The sequence below is a fragment of the Neopsephotus bourkii genome, unplaced genomic scaffold (genome assembly GCF_033783945.1).
Source record: "Neopsephotus bourkii isolate Nb327-2 ecotype Australia unplaced genomic scaffold, CSIRO-AGI_Nbou_v1 NB_398, whole genome shotgun sequence".
In the NCBI taxonomy this organism is placed as follows: Eukaryota; Metazoa; Chordata; class Aves; order Psittaciformes; family Psittacidae; genus Neopsephotus; species Neopsephotus bourkii.
The window spans coordinates 2,385,071-2,403,689 of record NW_026900902.1 but is presented as its reverse complement, the minus strand read 5'-3'; the positions used below and the strand labels follow the sequence as shown (position 1 = coordinate 2,403,689).

At 45.5% G+C, this 18,619-nt stretch overlaps 1 protein-coding gene and 1 long non-coding RNA gene across 7 annotated transcripts in view; one reads left to right on the top strand and one right to left on the bottom strand.

Moving 5' to 3' along the window:
* CLYBL (citramalyl-CoA lyase) overlaps positions 1-18,619 on the top strand; it is a 170,410-nt gene that overhangs the window by 18,890 nt on the left and 132,901 nt on the right. The window lies entirely within an intron of this gene.
* On the bottom strand, positions 3,341-8,524 carry LOC133210140 (uncharacterized). Its single transcript, XR_009724876.1, has 3 exons — positions 8,340-8,524; positions 5,212-5,274; positions 3,341-3,480 (listed from the first exon to the last, which is right to left on the bottom strand). It is a non-coding gene; the product is annotated as an uncharacterized LOC133210140 (long non-coding RNA).

Genomic DNA, 18,619 nt, shown 5'->3' with positions numbered 1-18,619 from the left:
CTTTTAAAAATACAGAAAATTTTGACTGGATTTATTTATTTTGCTTTCCTCTCCCTTCCCCCCAGTTATATTTGTAGACTTCAAATGTATACGAGGACATAAACCCATAATAATCATTAAAATGCTTTTAATGTGCTTTGAGGCACAGACTTCAAATGAGTAAAAAAGCCCAAACTGGAACACAAATGGTTCTTCCCAGGCAACAAACATGCTTGGCTGTTGATATGCTGTAATTTTCTGCTTTACTTAGTAAAAACAGCAATTACTTATTTGTTCCATATCCCCCCCCCAGCACAGATGCTACTCAGTCTGTCCATTTTCCCAGCGCTGAGCAGGCTGCATGCGCGCGCGGGTGCACGTGCATGTGTTTTAATGCGGTGCAAGTCAAGTTTTCCCCTTGCATGCTGTACTGTTAACAGCATTTATTTTGCCACGGCTGCTGGTTTACCACCAGCCCAAGACAATGGTGTGCTGGAAAGCGGCTGGGGCTGTGAAAGTCTCACTTTGCAGACTCTCCTGCCGATGGAAAGCTTTTCCAGGTGCAGCTTTGCAAAGCATAGAGCTGACCTTACAGACCAGCACAAGGACAGATAAAAGCTGGACACACACTGGTTAAGATTGCAGCCCAGTTCAACATCATTTCTCTGTATTGTCTTTTGTGGCGGTCTGGTGGTTGTGAACAGAGTCTGGTGCTGCTAAAAGCCATGTAGGCTGAAGTAAAAAAGCCTTTGAGGGAGATGAAACCACAGGCAATGCAAAATTCGCCTCGGCTTCAGGCTGCCCAGGATTTCCCACTTGGGTTTCAAAGCACAGTTAAAGTCTGATAAGTAAGAAAAATGCAATTATCTGCTACACCACAAAAAGTACCTATGACCAAAAAACCCCTGGACACCTAAGGACAACAGAACTCTTTCACTGCTCATACGGAAAGCGTGAGACTGTTAGAACGCACAAGGAATTGAATGGCTGAGCACAGTGTAACCTGACTGCTGAATCAGGTGCTTGGGATCTTGAATTTCATATTGAATTATTTTTAAGAGCTACAGTTAAATGAAGAATATGAGCAAATATGTTAATTAATTGAAATTTTATTAAGTATTTGATTAGTATAATTCTGGAGAGGTAGTATAAGGGCTGCATAATAACTGACTGAAGATTTGAGCCGTTGTTGCAGTCATCATTAACAATCCACTTGCTTGCTCTGAAATCGATGGGATTTTTTTTTTCTCTTTCTTTGAGGAGGAATTACAAAGTAAAGCCTTAAATTAGTATTGTAAATAATCTCTCTAGGGAAACTCTTCACTGCAAAAAACTTCCTCAACAGGCAAGTGTTAAAACGTTTCTGGTGCTGCAGAGTTTAAAAACATCTTGGAGATTTTTCCCCTCAGGTTTATCTATTCAAGCTAGACAGTCACTGTTCAAAGAATAAGCAAGTGTTTCTGGCAGAATTAACATTTTAGAGTCAAGTATGTTTTGGTTACCTCACCATTTTCCTTTTGTTTTTTAGTGGCAGGAAAAAATAGCCTAAAAATGCAAAATCTATGTTAATGTAGATGCAAAACAGCATGAAAAGAAATGAAAAATGCCACTTTCCCATTGCCCCTTCTTGTCATGGCTTTGAATTTGTTACTACAAACATTATTTTTAGAGTTTGTTCTCTTTTGACAAGATAGGCTGATAATCTTTTTAATGTAACTCAGCACCTAACATTTTGATGGATATTTCTTAACTTGGATTTATTTGGGTTTTTTTTTCCCTAAAATGCCCCCCCCCTTTTTTTTAAATGAATAACTGATTGTCAGATTAAACATCTGCCAAAAAAAACAGACAGACATATAGGACTTTCCCAGTAGGTAAATATCCATTAGTTCTGTAATGAAATTTCCTCATTTTTAGGCTATATATTAAAAGAGAAATATTTTTTGTTTTAGCTGTGATGATGTCACATAGAAATGCATTGGCACATTAGATGCTCCTGTGATGACAGCTAAGGCTCAGTGATCTCTGTCGGACAGATAGGTATCTTTGCTGTTGTATATCCTCACAAATTTTCCTCTCTGAGGAATACTGTGTGGAGGGATATGTCCAAACAGCACATTTTGTGCAGTCCTCCTCCTGCTGCCCAGAGACAGGTTTGCAAAGGCTCTGCTCTTAACACATCCTTATTATTCCACTCTCCTTTTCCATGTAATTTTGCAGATAAAGAATCATTAAGCTCTAAATACTTTCAGAGTTTGCTCAAAACCAACTTTTAAACACCTGGTGCTTTTGAAGGCACTTCATTTCCAGCTTTCACATCCAAATGCTGAGATGGAGAGACCAGCTGCATGGAAGGCTGCATTGTTGCCTCTTGACGACAAAATCTTATTTAAGTAAGTGGGTAAATATTCTCTCTGACTCCATTTTTTCTAGAAATTCCATTGGTTGCATATAATTGCCATGAGATGTGAACTGATTCATGAATATTTTCTTGCCTTTTAAAAGACTGGAGCAAAACTTTGATGAAGTTCTCTTTTGATAATTTGTTGTTATTAACCTTCGTTTATGATACTGGCATTCATTCAGCCTCTGTCTCTCCCTGCACACTGCATTCTTATAAGCCTTTTCTCATAAAGGGAGACTGCAAAGACATGCAACAGCTCAAGAACAGCCTCATTAAGGCTGGGAAGTAAAATATTCACGAGTTAGAAAATGTCAGAATTAAGAAAGCTGATGCAATAGAAGTTCAACCCCCTTGTATGTTTGCATGATGGCGTAGTCTTTTAATTTCAGGATTGTACATGGGTTTTTCCACAGGACCCCTGCCTCAGTGAACAGGATGGACGATGCTGAGTTAATGAGCAGTTATTCAATATTTTGTTTTCTCCTAATTTTTCAATGTGTAGCCCTAGGCCTTATTTACTGCACACTATTGAAACCCTGCTGTGAAGACAGAATTGTTAATTTCCTCATGAGCTTTTCTATGGCACTTATTGCTATAAATATCTGAATGCTTAACAAACATTAATTAATTTATCTTCAGAAAACCCTCACGATGAAAAGAGCTGGTATTACTACTGGTTTACAAATAGGGAGCTGAGGCATAGGGAGCTGAGAGTCATGAATGTCCCGTAAATTTGGGTGCTCAGTTGTCAGCTTGCAGTTAAGGAGGTAGAAATTTGTATTTCAGCATTCAATTTTGAGGCACCTTCCCATGAGAGCTGAAAAGTAGCACTAGGTTAGATAAACAGGCTTTCTCTACTGTTATTAGAAGAGCTAGTGAGATGAGCTGTGCAGGGAGCACTAATAACCATTTATTGTACTCATAGCTTTTACATGGGGGAAAAATCAGAAGCCGTGGGCATGCAAATCCTCTTCACCTGCACTCTTTTTCTTTTGGATGTCCAGATAATTTTAATTCTGAGACCCGCAGAGCATCATGGCTGTGACTTCGCTGCACTTGAGAAGAGCTGGAAATAGTGAGCAGGGAATCATCTAAACCTACACAAGGGGGAATACTTCAGAAAGCCATTCCTTAAATCACAGCCTTTTCATAGATTTAGTATCCTTACTGTGGGTTTCAGGCAAGTGCTTTCTTCCACTGACGATTCAGAGCTCTTAGGCCTTTATTTGAGTCACTAAACTCTTGCTTCCAAAAACATTTTGGAACTTGATTAATTAGGTGGGACCCTTCCGGACAGTGTAGAAACAAAAATGCTGACAGGATTGTCCTCTTACATTAGAAATTGCTCTGTGATGAGGAGCAATGGCATGTTTATTCTTATTTTTGAGATGAATCAAGCCTACATTTCCAAAACACTGCTTTAACTAGTAATGGGTTAAACTATGACTTTATAGATTAATAGAGGCATTCCCTTGGTAGAGGGCAGACTCTGTCCTTGTTTCAGTTAGTTATCCAAGTAATTCATATTAATCAGTATTGGTTAAAGTAAGAGTAGTTTTTAGATGAATCTCCATAGACTGGCCTCAAAGGTCATGCTTAGGCTTGTTTATATCGTCTCGCTCTGATCCAGTGAACATGAGCTGTATGCCAGATAGCACTGCTTCTGCAGTATGTCCCCAGGTAAGGGCAAGACCTTAAAAAAGTTTAAAATGAACACACAAACAAACAAACAAAAACCTCTCAGGTTCCTACAGACAATAATCTTCCTTATCCAGTCATGCATGATTCAGGTCTGTCCAATAAAACATCTCTGTGGGAATGTATTATTGAAGACAGTTTCATAATCTGTGTGCCCTGAAGGGTGAATTTGGATTACACAGAATCATCAACTTGGCTATTTCCTTCCTGTCAGTTTGTCTTACAGTCTTAGCAGTAGTGCTCTAACATGGTTTTCAGAGATTGCTAAAAGGATGTTTTAGCTTGAAGTGATACTGGACCCCATGTGGTTTGTCAGTGTGGCTTGTGAGCTGGAGAGCACCAAGCTGCAGTGGGCAACATGCAGATAGTACTGCAGTACTGCACTTAGCAATGTGTGCATGGCACCAAGGTATTAGGTGCTGATACGGCATCAGTTTCCTCTGCGCATACGTTACTCCTGCTTAGTGTGGCCTGGTGTCACTGAGCCTCTGCCCTTGCCGCCTTTGTCCCCAGAGCATGGTTGGTGCCCAGCACCATCCATGGGGAGGGAAATGGCCATGCTGCTTCCTTAGCATGGAGCCAGGCCAGGCAGACAGGAGCCTTGGCCTTGTAAGAGTGGGAAGGGGGGTGTCAGAAAACAGGACTGTGAGGAGTGAAAGGAAAACGGGACTGTAGTGCCCCTAGGCCATCTTTCTGCCACAGCCTTTCATCAGAACATGAATATGAGCCCCCAGTACGAGCAGATCATAGGAGCCGCAGCCTGCCAAAGCTCCACTGACTTACTCTCTAACAACTGAATTATAGTTGGTGGTATTTTTTCTGGGGTTTTGGGGCTTTTTTTGGGGGGGGGGAAATCTCTGCAACTAAAGACACCGGTGTGCATCAGGGACCATTTTGCTTTCCCCAGCAGCTCCGTCTTGTCCTCTGTTCCTCAGTGTGTTTCAGTCCCATTCTCCTTCTGAGGGTTTTCATTCACTTCAGCTCTCTTGCCAGGCCAGGTCTGGCTTTCCTCTGAAGGCTCAGCATTTGCAGGAAGGTTTTGGGGAATGCAGAAGCAAAGCACCTTCTTCCCATGTTTTCCCAGAACTGCTGGTAGCCACCATCATGGGACAGGAGTTTGGGGTATGTACCTGAGCCATGCTGTGGAGCTCCCTTGAGGGGACGGGTGCTGCACAGTCTGGTCTGACCAAGGGCTGCAAGTGGAAGAGCCATAGCAGAACATTTACATTATCACCATCTGAAATGAAACAAATCTTCCCTGCCTATGTTAAATTGCAGTTTTTCAGAGGTTTTTAACCCTGCCAGATTTGGTTGATTTCTAATGAGCATGACAAAGACATACGTAACATACAAAGGACTCCCAGTTCTCCTTACTGAGTTGGAAATGATTTGAAAAGGAACTTTATACAAGGCCTTGGTAATGCCAATATGCAGAAGAACCCACTCTTTGCAATTACCTGTTTCTACTGTGAAGTTCCCAGAACTTCAGCCAGTAGTGGACACACAGTACAGACAGTTCTGAGAATTGTGTGCAACTGAAAATGAGTTATCTGGCAACTTAGTAATAGACCACAATATGATCCTGCTGTAGTTCGTCGACTTCCACGAGGGAAGCTGAATGTGGAGAATGATGTTGCTGTGTTTATGGAGAAACAAAACTTTCTGCAGGGTTCATGGACAAAAATGGGTACTTTTCCAGTCTGCTTAGGCTGCAAATTCCAGAAATTAGAAGGAAGAATGAATCTAAGCTGTAGACAAGGAGACATCCCTCTCCAGCGCTCAGGTGCAGAGCTAACTAAATGTGGGGGTTTGAGGTTTTTGTTAACAAAAAGACCAACGTTGCTAACGCAGACCCCCTGCTATTGGAACACCAGAAGTGTTGGACTAGCAAATTAGCACAGAGGAAATCTGCAATTGCGGAAAAACTTGGGTCCTGTGATTGTAGCAATTGTTTACATCTTTCTACAGCAAAAAGGCTGTTTAATCGTGTTAAATTACAACCTTGTGTTCAGATAGTGGGCGCTGGCATTACTGTCTTTGTGAAGATGAGTTGTCACTTCTCTGATCTAGGTTGCTCTCACAACAAAGAGGCAGTAAAGCTTTCTGTTTGAAATAGAAGAAATAGAAGGATTTTTTTTGGTGCTGGGCTGTGCAACAGTTTCCCTTGTGCGAGCCCTAAAGTTTAGCCTTTACTAATTGGTACTGAAATGAAAATTAGTCAGTGTGAGGGAAGGAAATTCACAGCTGAATTCTAATTATTGCAGAGAAAATAAGCAAAAGTGTACTTGGGCTATGTGAAATCATGGCACTGGAGTGAACTGCTTAGCTTGAGCATGTTAACTGGGACTGATTTCCTGAAGCAGCTCTCTGTGTTTTGCTCTTACCAGCAGCTGGTAGCTGGGTCATAGCTGTGCATTTTGGAGCCAGCCATGCTGGTTGAGAATGGCACCACTCCTGTCTCACTGCCACTGTGGGAGAGGCCACTGCTCCCATAGGTCTGCCTCAGAGAAGTTCGATACTCACTAATGTGGCTTGTTGTGCATCGAGCAGGGTCGGGGGCATTCACGTAACCCCTTCCCACCAGCATGGCTGCAAGGTAATCTTGGTGATCCCAGACACCCCAGGTTGATGCCATCTCAGGTTATGTTCAGAAGAGGACATCTACATGCAGCCTTCACCAAAAGCAGTAGGTGTCCTGTTGGTAGAGGGTTTATGGCTGCTGCTTAGCACAGCACTCCCTGGAAAGCATTTCATGTTCCTCTTTTCCCTCTCCCTAGCTGAACTTCACACGCTTTCTTCCCACATGGTACTCAGTCAGTAAGAATAGATATCTAATCAATTTAATAAAAGTAGGGGCTTTCTGTATTCTCCTTGGAGAGTAAACTCATCCACTGGCTGATGTACTACATCTCTACTAAGCTTCTGTTCAGATAACATTGGAGCTGGATGCAAAATGTAAAACAAAATATCCAGAGTTTTGGAAAATTATACTTTTTTCCTCTTTATTTATGTCGTTTACAGAAAAAATAGCATTGTTTTATTTTTTCTTTCTTTCTTTCTTCCCTCAGTCTTTCTCTTACCCTTTCCTTCTTTTCCTTTTTCTAATTTGCCTTTGTGAAAACAGGGCCAGTAAAATGAAAATGGTAGACTAGGCTGTGCCCATGTTCTATGCCTTTCAAATTGGCTGAAAGAGCTATATGTCAAAGCTTTGACATTAGGGTTTTTTATTAACTCATTCTTAATGCAAAAACAATTCAACCAGCTCTAGTGAGTAATGGCTTCACAGTACTCTTGGTGGCTGTTGGTAAGCAGCAGTAAGTGGTGATGAAATTCCGTAAGGGCAGTATGTAGGCTTGTATCCTTCTGTTTTGCATAGAGGCCATAGGGAAACAGTGCTGAACTTGTCCATCCGTGTCGTTGTGTGTGTGTGTCCATCCCCCCCCACCCCGCCATGCAATGTGGATTTACTGTTATCACCAACTTTGGCTCTTTCTGTAAGGAGAAGAAGCAACTGCAACTGAAGCTGTGCAGAGCAAGAAAAGATGTTGCCTTTTGCAATCTCTTTTCTGATAGACTTGTAAGGATTTGATCTGAATTAGTGAATGGTGATAAATGCTGATTTTTACATAAATCTTTCTTAAAGGACTTAAAAAACCTTGAAAAACTCATGGCAAAAATAAGGTGTCCATGTGATTCCTCTTTATACACTTGCTTCCTCTCTTGTTCTGCTCTGGAGCCATGGCGCTGTCTTTGCCCTGCATATTTAGAGGGACTTAGGCTGGAGAAGTCAAGAAAGGCTCAACTTGACAAAAGCTATACTTGGCAATGCTAAAAGCTATTAACTGTTGATTATTATCTTATCCTACTGAGCCCATTGGAGGCTTTTTGCAAAGGAGGAGTTACTGATGAGCTATTCTTCCATAATTGTGCTGGTTTCTCCAAACGACATTGTCATGTGTTGTTCTCAAAGTGAGTGTGATGTGCATAGCATGCTTTTGGGGGTTTATGCTCCTGCCAAAGCTAATTTCATACTCATTAAAGTACTGAGCAGGTCTAATCCAAAGCCTTATGGGCCTTCAAGGCAGGCCTATAAAATGTACAGATTTGCACTTGCCAGGCAGCTCCAGGGGAAGCATGCTATGCGCAGAGGGGGTTGGTGTTCATGCTGCAATCATGGAGCTGCCACTGCATCAAGGAAGTTTGGAGAAGATTCCCATCACAGTGGGCAGAGGCATATATCCTCTGGTAGTAATCCTACCTGGGAGGGCCATGAACGGAGCTACGGGCTGGCTCTGACAATGACTGTCACATCCCAGCAGGCTGCCTAAGCCTTGCGACTGGTCCTGGTGTCCTATGGGAGACAGCTGGTGTGATGCTATAGCTGCTCTTTGACTTGTGCCCACAGAGGCACTGGGCTGCTGAGTCGTGCCACCCCCTGGCCTTGCTTCTGGCCCTGCTTCTCAAAGGGGTGGCCCACTGTTGCTCATCCCCCAACATTTCCATCTCATGTGGAGTCCTTCTGCAGTGGGGGAAATCACGGTCCTGACATCACTTTCCGTGGGGCTAAGGTTCTGTTTTACGTGCCAAGCAACCCAGCTGCCTGCACTGACTCCAGCTCAGCACAAGTCAGGAGTGGCACATGCAGTGTATGGGCAAAGCCATACACCTGAGCAATGCCAACTGTGGCTTCTCCTGCCAATGTGGAGCCACTCGGGCTGAGCACTGCCAGGGGCACAGAGAGGCTGTGGCTGCCATTGTCCACCCCAGTGACCTCCCTGTGGGCAGCTGCACTGCCGGTTCCTCTTTTGGCTCCTACATGTGCCCCACACCTGGAGAAGTGTGAAACAGGACATGGCAGTGCTCTAAGCAGCTGTGCAGGTGCCAGAGGTGGCTGGTGGCTGCTTCTCCCAGTTCTTGCTACTCACCAGCAGTGGTGGGCTCATTCTCGACAAGGCAGGGCACACGCCCTATCCTGCACCCCACCTGCACCTTCAGGGTGGTCATCTTACAACTCATGTCCTGATGGCGGTTTTCTGTGGGTGGTCACAGAGATCTGCTGGTGGCCCTTTGACCCGTTGGTGACAGTGCCCAGCCTGGCTGAACCAGCTCTCAGCACCAGCAGCCAGCCATGGCGCTGCTTTGCTTTCTTCCTCCATGAAGTAAGTAGCTTTCATGCAGCTGTTCTTATCAGGGGGAGTATGTTGTCTGTCCATCCGTTCATCCATGCACATAGGCAACTGGTGAGTGGGGTGATCATGGATCCCCCAGTGAGCACGGGGGCAAGTGGGGTAGCGTTTCATTGTGTGTGGAAGCCCAGCTGAGCCCGTGGGGCCAGGGGCAGCAGGAGAAGGAGACCCGAGGGTTTCCATGGGGGGACAGGCCTCCGTGTGGGCTCGAGTCTACTCGCGTACAGCCCCACGAAGCCGCGGGGCACGGCCGGCCGGGCGCGTCCATGCCCAGACCCGACGTGCCCGGCAGCCCCGAGGAGGGGAACCCGGCCCACCGCTAGATGGCAGTGCTGCCCCGGCGGAGCGGCGCGGGGGGCGGAGCTTGGGGGGGGCGCGGCCGCCGGTTGGGTGGCCCGCGGGGGGTGGTGAGGGAGGGAAGCTCGAGCGCCCTCGCCCCCCTGCTCTCAAGCCGCCTCTCCCCCCCCCCTCCCCAGCCCAGGCCGGTGCGGGGCGGTGTCGCGCACCTGCCGCGGCGGCGGGCACAGCCCGGGCAGGGCGGCCTCCGGCTGCCTCACACGGCACCGGCTGCCACCGCAGGACGGGCACTGCCTGCCCTCGCCTCCTTGGCCGCTGCACCCTCCGGGAGCCCACCGAGGCGTCCTGCTGCTCAGCGGGGTGACCGCTGGTGCTGCCGCCGTGCCCAGGTGCGGCCCTACGCGGCCTGTCCCACCGCCACTGTAACCACATGGGACGTGTAATTATATACAATACACAGCTGTGTGCGTGTTTATCGATTGTGTCAAAAATACAGACCCGTACTGCTAATTCCTTCTGTGGTCCCAGAATCATCTTCCATCAGCTCAGTGCTATTTTCTGTGGCATAACTGCCAGGAATACTTCACTTTTTATAGAGTCTTTATTGTGAACCACAGGTAAATTGTTCCCAGCTAGTCATCTAAATAGCAACAACTTAGTACCTTTTACAACCAGCTAGGAAAACGCTGATACCAACGCTGCTGCCAGCCGGCTTGGTGAAGAAGCAGAGACAGAACGTCAAGTGATAACTGTGTAAAAGCCGTAGGCCTAAATCTCTCATGCTGTAAATTGAAGCACTGCCACTTAATCCCGGGGAATTACACTGGTTAATTACAACTGAGAGTAGGGATGGCGAGTTTTAAATGTGACGGTAATCACATAATTATTCAGGAAATGCCTAATTTTCTGTTGGAAAGGCAGGGATGAGTCCCTCTCAACCATGAACCCTGTGAAATGAGGGCTGGTGGAGTGAGGCAGCCCTGCTTGTGCTGCTTGGCGAGATGGCCAGAGCCTGCGTTCGAGAGTGATTCATCTCTGTGCTCCTCAGTTGAGATAACGGCATCGCAAACCGGGCTGCTAAGGGTAACCTGTACATTGCATAAGGACAACAGATGGAAATCCTGGTTTAGAGCCGCTGCAAAAAATAAAAACGTGTTCCAAAGGGAAAAGGAGCTTGTATTTCTGTGTTTGAACCTTTGATCTTCCTTCACATCTCAGGGGAAGAGAGGACCTTTTGCCGAAGACACATGGGTTTGCATCTGTGAAAACACAGCTGTATAGAGAAAAACAAAACTGGTGCAAAACACAATGGCTTTGCTGTGTCAGTTTAGCTGTTGGCGTTAAAATGCTTTAGAAATAGTGGGGGTTTTTGAAGAACCTTTCAGAAAGTCTCTGTCTTTACACAGTTGTTTGTTGAGATTTCACTCTGGATTTTGAAGTTCATCAGTGATCAAGAGACAGATGCTACCTAAATATTTAAAGTGAGCTCATGGGAAAGTCTGGCTATTCCCTCAACATTCCTGCCTTAATGGTTTTCTAAAAAAAAAAAAATTTAAAGGCATCAAAATTTACAGGAAAATCCAAGCTGCCAAAATAACCTTGATTCAAAGAAAAAAAAAACTTAATTAAGGTAATTAAGGTAACTAAGATAAATCCTTATCTTAATAATGCTGTGATTCTGAATGGTGTATGTGTGATATACAGCTATTTCATGATAACATACTGCCTGTTCAGCATCGCCCCAATGCACCCCCTGAAAGTACAGGGATGTTGCTGGGTGTCCTCGGTCACATCGGTTTGCATCAGTGTGGTGGCAAAGCTGCTCTCCTATGCCTGCCTCTTGTCTTCTGCCTGCCCATGTCTCGGACTGCACATTGCTGTCCCAGCAGTGTCCCTGCCTCACTGCATAACCCAGCACCTACCTGTGTCCCCCTGTTCCTCTCTGTCTCCCCACAGCATTGCCAATCACTCACTTGTTGCAGGAGCCTGGCAGTGTTATTCCTTTTCTGCCTTAAATCCCTACTAACTCTATTTGGTTTATTATGAATGACAAAGAGAGGAGCTAGAAATGAAGAAGGCTGGATGTGCAAATGCAAAATTATTTCTTAAATTAAAAAGAAATGTCCTCTTACTTGTTAACCACCTGACTCCTTTTTGGGCAGGGAGGGGATCTGACTCTGCTTTTAATTCTTGACATCAGCACAACAGCACTGTGCTCATAAAGGTTATCCATCCTGGAGCCTTACAATAAATTTTCAAATGTGTTTGTGTTCCTAAACATGCAGCTGGCACTTAATGGGATTTTCAAAAGAGCGTAAGCAGTTTAGACATCCTGCCATCCGCTGAAGTCAGTGGCATTTAGGTACCTATCTTGCTCAGTTGCTTTCGAAAATCCTGCCAGGTGCCTGTTTGCATCTTCAGTTGCCCTGGAAAATCTGGTCCCCATCTATCTCCTTGACCTCCCTCCTCCCATCAGTATTTGTCTCCGTCTCTGGCCTGTGTTGATGCCAGAGTCTCCTCCTTTGTAGTTCCTAACACCAGCAACATCCCTTTCTTTTCTGTCTACCAAACTGGCTCTTCAGCTGGTTAAAGGCTCAGCTGAGCAGCTGTGAGCATGCCCAAATTTTTCAAATTAGTTTCCCTCTCCTCCTGATGACTTTTATTTCTTTCTTGGTGGTGTTTTCACTGTGTAAAGAATTTGGGATTAAAACATGTGGTGCAAATGGGTGTGAGTATGAGGGGAGTGCCATGTTCCTTCTCTCTGTTAGGTTTTGTGTGTCTCAAGGTTGAATGTGGAAAGATGGGCAGTTAATTTCACCCTCAGCCTGTCTCTCCTGGAACCCTGGAATGGTAAAAGTAGGTTTTATGTAATAGTCAGTGGGGTTTATATTTAGAGTTGAGAGAATGAGTATTTGAATTTCTGTGTCGAGCACAGAGAGGGGTGAGTCACTGGGCCTCCTGGTGCAAAGCTGTTCCCCATCTGTAAAATGGATCCCTGGTCTCCGTTTGCATGGGTATAGAGCATGGGTAATTAATTAGTGTTTGTGCAGCCCTTTGAAAACCCTCGAACAGAAGGTGCTAGAAGGTGCTGTGGGTCGGCCTGGCACAGAAGAGGCTCACCCCAGAGCCTGGCTGCCCTCAGAGCCCTGCGGGGTGAGGATGGGAGCTGCGGGCCCTGGGAGCTGCCGGCCCATTCCTTCAGCAGAGAGATTCCCTGTTTTCTTCAGGGAAAAACAAATTGGGAAGGGAGTTGTCGGTGCGCACGCCTCTCTTGCTGTGCCTGGCCTCCTCTTTTCCCAGGAATAACAACAGCTTCATTAGCAAGCTGACAAAAAAAAAAAAAAAGGGAACGAGAGTATTGAAATATTAATAATAATAATAGTCCGGGTAACAGAGAGACAGCAGCTCTTGTCTCTGCCTCATGCCGAAAGTTTCCTCTTTGAAGTGGTTGCTTCCCTCCTCTCACCCCACCGGGAGGGAAGGGGGAACAATTGTTGAGATCTAAAGCCAGGCAGGAATGCTGAGCTGATGACTTTCCTGCCTGCCCCCTGCCTGCACCCCTGCCTGCCCATATCCCTGCCTTCCCCTACACCCCTGCCTGCCCCCCTGCCTGCCTATATCCCTGCCTGCCCCTACCTGCCCCCACACCCCTGCCTGCATTCTGCCTGCACCCCTGCACACATTCCTCTCTGCCCCTGCCCATACCTCTGCCTGTCCCATCCACACCTCTGGCCACCTCTTCACTATCCCCTGCATGCCCGCTGCCCAACCCTACCCAAATCCCTGTCTGCCTCCATCCACATCTCTGCCAGCCCCATCCACATCCGCCCTGCCCCCGTCCTCATCTCTGCCTGCCCCACCTAAATCCCTGCCTGCCCCACCTAAATTCCTGCCTGGCCCCATCCACATCCCTGCCCGCCCCCATCCACATCATTGCCGGCACCCCTCGCCTCCCCTTGCCTGCACCCCTGCCCACTTCTCCCTCTACCCCGTTGCCCGCACCCCTGCTCGGCACCCAGCCCGGGGCTGCACTTCGCGTCGGGGTCGGTGGGTGTCACTGGAGACCCTGATTTCCCGGCCCGGCCGCCCCGATGTTGTGTCCAAAATTGGAGATACAGACACATCAAGCCTGGGAGAGGGTTTAAAGGCTTGGGTGGTTGGCTGGTTTGGGTTTTTTACCGAGGGGGTTCTCGAGTTTTTTCCCCGCGTGGGGAGGATGCCCCCTCCTTCCTTAGCGTGGCAGGCGCTTTCCAGCGTGAGCTGCAAAACCAGCTGCTTGGAAAGGGCATGATTCCCATCACGCTCCTTTAGCAATATAGAAACACCACTGGTAACAGTGAAAAAAGGATTTTTTTTCCCCTCAAAGTGTGGTTGGATAGGGTGTAGAGGGGTCTGCCTGCCATTGCCAGTGAGGACAAGAAATATTCACATTTGGCTGAAGATCTTCAATGCACATGAAAGAGGGAACTTGTCTGGCTTTGACCAGCGAGTGAGAAGACTATAAACAGATATTTGTTCTTTTAAAAACTATACACTCAAACCATTCTTTTCCCCATGAAGTTTCTTGCATCTCTCATGGGTACAGTTTCTTCCCCATCCAGGATTATTTTCCCAAAGGATTATAATTTTTCCCTCTCCTTCAAGAAAAACAAACCATAACAAAACCAACCCCAAACCCAAAGATAAATACTCTAAACATCATCCAATATAATAGGCTAGCCACATTTTGCAGTGTATTCCCAGTAATTTGCAACTTTTGAAAGCTGGGCATTGTTTCTCTCAACTTATTGAAATGCACAGATATGTTAAATAGGAGGGGGAAAAAAATCCCAACCCCAGTGACTTCTGTTTCACTGCATATGCAAAGAGAGGGCAGCTTGACTCTTCCCTCAGCGTTTGTTAGTCACATCCTCTTGGCCATTGTTTTGCAGTTTGTGCTGGGAATCCAGTTTATTTAATGGTAAAGAGCCAGGGTTTGGTGGTTTAGGGTTTTGTTTTTTTTTATTCTACTCATTATGAGCTGATCTGAGAAAGCAGTAAAAATATTAACCGTGCCAAGGGGTAGTTCCCAAAGACAGCTCCACTCGCCTTGTGGGAGGGATGAGGCTCTCCCGAAAGACCAGATGCAAGATATACAGTGTTATTGCACTTTCTAAGTCAATTTTGGCTGTGCGTTTAGTTTCTGAAGATGTTCAAAGACATCTGGTGTGTTGGTGGAGAAGACTTGCCTGTTATTTCAGATGCTGGGCTGCGTGTGCAGTACTTCTCTCCTTTTTGTAAGCCTTAGGAGATAGTCCCCCAACAGCTGTAGGTTGCCTATTCCTTGAAAACCCTACCCCAAGTCCTCCAAAAAAGCTGTTTACAGCATCAGGCCTATTTCCAATTTCAAGAAGGCGGGGGGGGGGGGAAGGAAGGCATCATTTTCAAATTAAAAGATTTTTATTTTTTTTTCTTAGGGAAATAGAAACAAATAGGCTTCTTGTGAAAAAGGTGTGAGCTGCCTAAACTGAGAAACTGCCCCACCTTTGAAAGCTCCCAAGTCCCAAAATGATTTTATTAAGAAGGATATGGAGGACCAAATATCTGACAATGTTGTTATGGCAACAGAAATAGTTAGGTGGCAATGTGAGTATCCAGAATGTCAGGGCTGTAGGAAACCAGCAAAATAAGCACTGTGTTGTATTTGGAAAAACGAATTGAATGGTGGTGGCCAAGTCTTATGCTTATTTCATTCAGTAAAATCCCTATTTTCATCTGTCCAGCCATGCCGACAGTACCTTAACAAAGGTGCCAGCAAGGCACTGCAATATTTATTGCCCTTAAATGTGACCTGAGATCTCAGTTTGTTATTTTTTCCCTTTGACATACTGGAAGAAGGATGTTTCCTTATGTTTTATATTCACTCCTTCAGTGCCTCCAACTTTTGTGGGTTGTTTTTTGGTTTTTTTTTTTGCTGCCTTTCTCTAGTGACACGTGCTCCAATCCCTTTTTGTCCGTGTGCTTTCTACCTTGCCTGCCACAGGACCATCTGCAGTCCCCCCATCCGAACGTGCTCCTCTTAAACCTCTGTGATATTAAAATTTCACCACTGCTTTCATTTCCCTTGAACTGAGGGAGCCCTGAAACTGCAGCCCCATCTCCCCTAGTTTAGAAACAGTCAAAGTATTTGGGAAGTTCGCAGGTCCCTACTGTAACACGCTTCAGGGACCTTTTGTACAACAGCCGAACAGGATGAATTTGCCAAGTTTCAAATTTCAGGGGCAGGCAAGACATTTGTAAGTCTGTGTTTTTTGTTATTCTGACAAAGTTCTTTGATTCTTTGATTTGCAGGCTTTTTCTCCTTTCTTTTTCTTTTTTTTCTTTTCCTTCTATTTCCTTACGTTTAATAAAAAGGAGATGGAGTGTGACATTAAGCAATTTTACAGCATTAGCAGCTTTGGGCTGTAAACAAAGACAAATGAATCCCGCTTACTTCCAGTCTCAGAAGTTTGCTGTCAGTTGGTCCTAGACCGGGGACTCGATCCTATGGGACGTTATTCAAGCAAAACACGGCTTGAAGTCTCGGAGAGTTGTGTCTGAGTAAGTACCTTGGAACCTGCCCCTCTGCCTGCTGGAAAAGAGAAGTGCTGGGTATCTCCTTTTAGAGGCTTTTTTCTCCGGTCGCACACTTCATCCTAACGCTTTTGATTTGAGATTGCTTTGAGATTGCCTTGCTAAGACAGCGTTTTCAATCCAAAAGCTGCAGAGCAAAAGGGAAAGCAGTGGTTTTTGAGTAAGGCTGTTCTATTTTTCTTTGTTAGATTTTTTTTTTTTTTACTTTAAAACAGTCTCCTCCTCCAAATAAAACAAACAAAAAAAAACCCTTTTATTGAAGCATCTGAACCAAAAAACCTTTTATTGAAGCATCTGATTTTAATTTGATGTGATTTTGGTTTCAAGGTTCCTGAAAAAAAATTAAAACATATTCCCCCACTGTCTCAAGCTTCAATTTTTAGCATTTTACAATGTAAGATTACTTGACATTATTTAATTGGACATGAGGGTGTAATACAGGAATTTCCGTTATGTGATGGATTAATTGTTTTCCTAATACTTTAAAGGCTGAGATCCAAACATTTTTCCATTCTATTGCAAAATTAACTGCAATAAATCTGTCAGACCCAATTATTCATTTAAAACATTCCACACTGATTAAATCTGCACATTTGCCTGCGTGCGAGGGCGAGCGAGGGAGAGGAGGTGTGCGCGGAGGGGGCACCCCAGGTTTGCTCCCTCTCCTTCTCAAAACAGCAGCAGCGCTAGAAAACAGTCCTTTAAACTTAACATGGAAAATGTGGTTAACTATATAGTCTAAGGAGAGGATGAAGCATTCATGGATGCAGGTCCCTGAGCCTCCCTGCTGTCCCGCTTCCTTGCTGCCAGGTCTGGACAGGCAGAAGCATCACGTTTGTGTATTTGATGCTGCTTGAAAAGATCATATTTTACTTCTGGCGTGGGTGCTTTTTTGGTTTTTTTATTTATTTTTCTTTAGTTTGTTGATGTTTTTAAAGTCTCTAAACAAAGTCAGATGTGTTAACAGCCTTATTAACAATGTTAAAATGGAATTAACAGCTTGTGGATACCTCTGGAGTACAATAGCATGTCAGCCTACCCTGCCCCCTTATAAATCGCGTCCCGCTGTCTTTCTTTTGTTTCGTGCCCAATCAGCAAACTAAAGTTTTGTTGAGACAGAAGGGCAGTTCAAGTGTTCCTGCTCTGGCGGAGGGAGGAGCGGTGGTGCAGCTCGTCCTCAGCCCTGGCGAGGCCCCTGTGCAAGCGGGGAGAGGGACCGACCACTAAACCTGCAGGCAAGGCTCTGCTGACCCGCCTGCCTCCCTGACCTCTGCCGTGCTGTTTTGTCAGTTTAAAAGGCTTCGCCGAGGTTGTAGTTTACTTTTATGGGCCTTTCAGCATGCCTACAAAAGCTTTTGTTTATTTAAGATGTAGCGAAGTTCAGATTTCTATTAATCTTCATATCACTTCAGTGGCATCGCTGTTTCTGTAAAGCTCCGTCGCCGAAATGGTGCTGCGCCTGGTGATGGGCAGCCAGCATCAGCTGGGTAATTACAGTGGGCTTGGGGTGTTTCAGAAATGATTTGCCTCTGAAAGTGGAAATCAGCACCAGCACATCCTGTTCTTTGACTCCATTTCACCATAATTTGGGTTCCGCACTAAAGAAGAGCTTTTATTTTACCTTTTACTCCCTCAAGTTTACTTCTTGCAGTCAAACTCTTTAGAAAAGCCACCCAGCTGATTTCAGCATTAAATGCAAAACAAATATTTAATGAGATCTATTTTTTTTCATGTGGCTAGAATCACCCCAGGTTAATTTGCATGGAAAATTTATGTAAAACGAGAGGCATTCCCCATAAGGAAAACGCTTATATGTTTTGCTTTATGGTAATGATATTTTTACTCCTTTCATCCAACAGTCTCCAAGTATTTAAAATTCCTCCTAGAAGGGCACGGCACTACCAAGCAGACATGCATTTCAAGCCCTTTTATCGGCCATAAAACTGCAAGAGACAGGCAGGTTGCAGTTTGTCCCAGGACTGCAAAACACTTGCCAGCCCAAAATAGAGAATGCCATCCCTTTTGTAGGGGAAAGTAGGCCTGGCAGGCCCCATATGCTGCCCCAGCACCACCCATCCTCCCCTGCTTCAGCTCCTGGAGACATGGAGATGTGCCTGCCCATTATGATGTTCCAGAATAGGCAGTTGCCATGTCCAAAGTCTTCTATCCAGAGCCATAGTTTTGTCTCTGGCAGCCCCACGTGCCGTGCTCTCTCTGAAATAATTTGGCTGAGCTGGGCTACACTCTTCCCTCACTTTCCTCGTGATCCCCAGCGTTGGTTCCCGCTGTGGCCCCACGCGCATCCAGCAGCCCATGGTGCTTTGAGTTTGCTTTCCATGGGAATAGCAGAGGGATGTTTGGTTTCCAGCCATGGAGCTGCAGCTGGGCTGTCTGGCCCTGCTTCCCTCGGTCCCCTCTGATGTGTGCACATCTCTCAAACCCC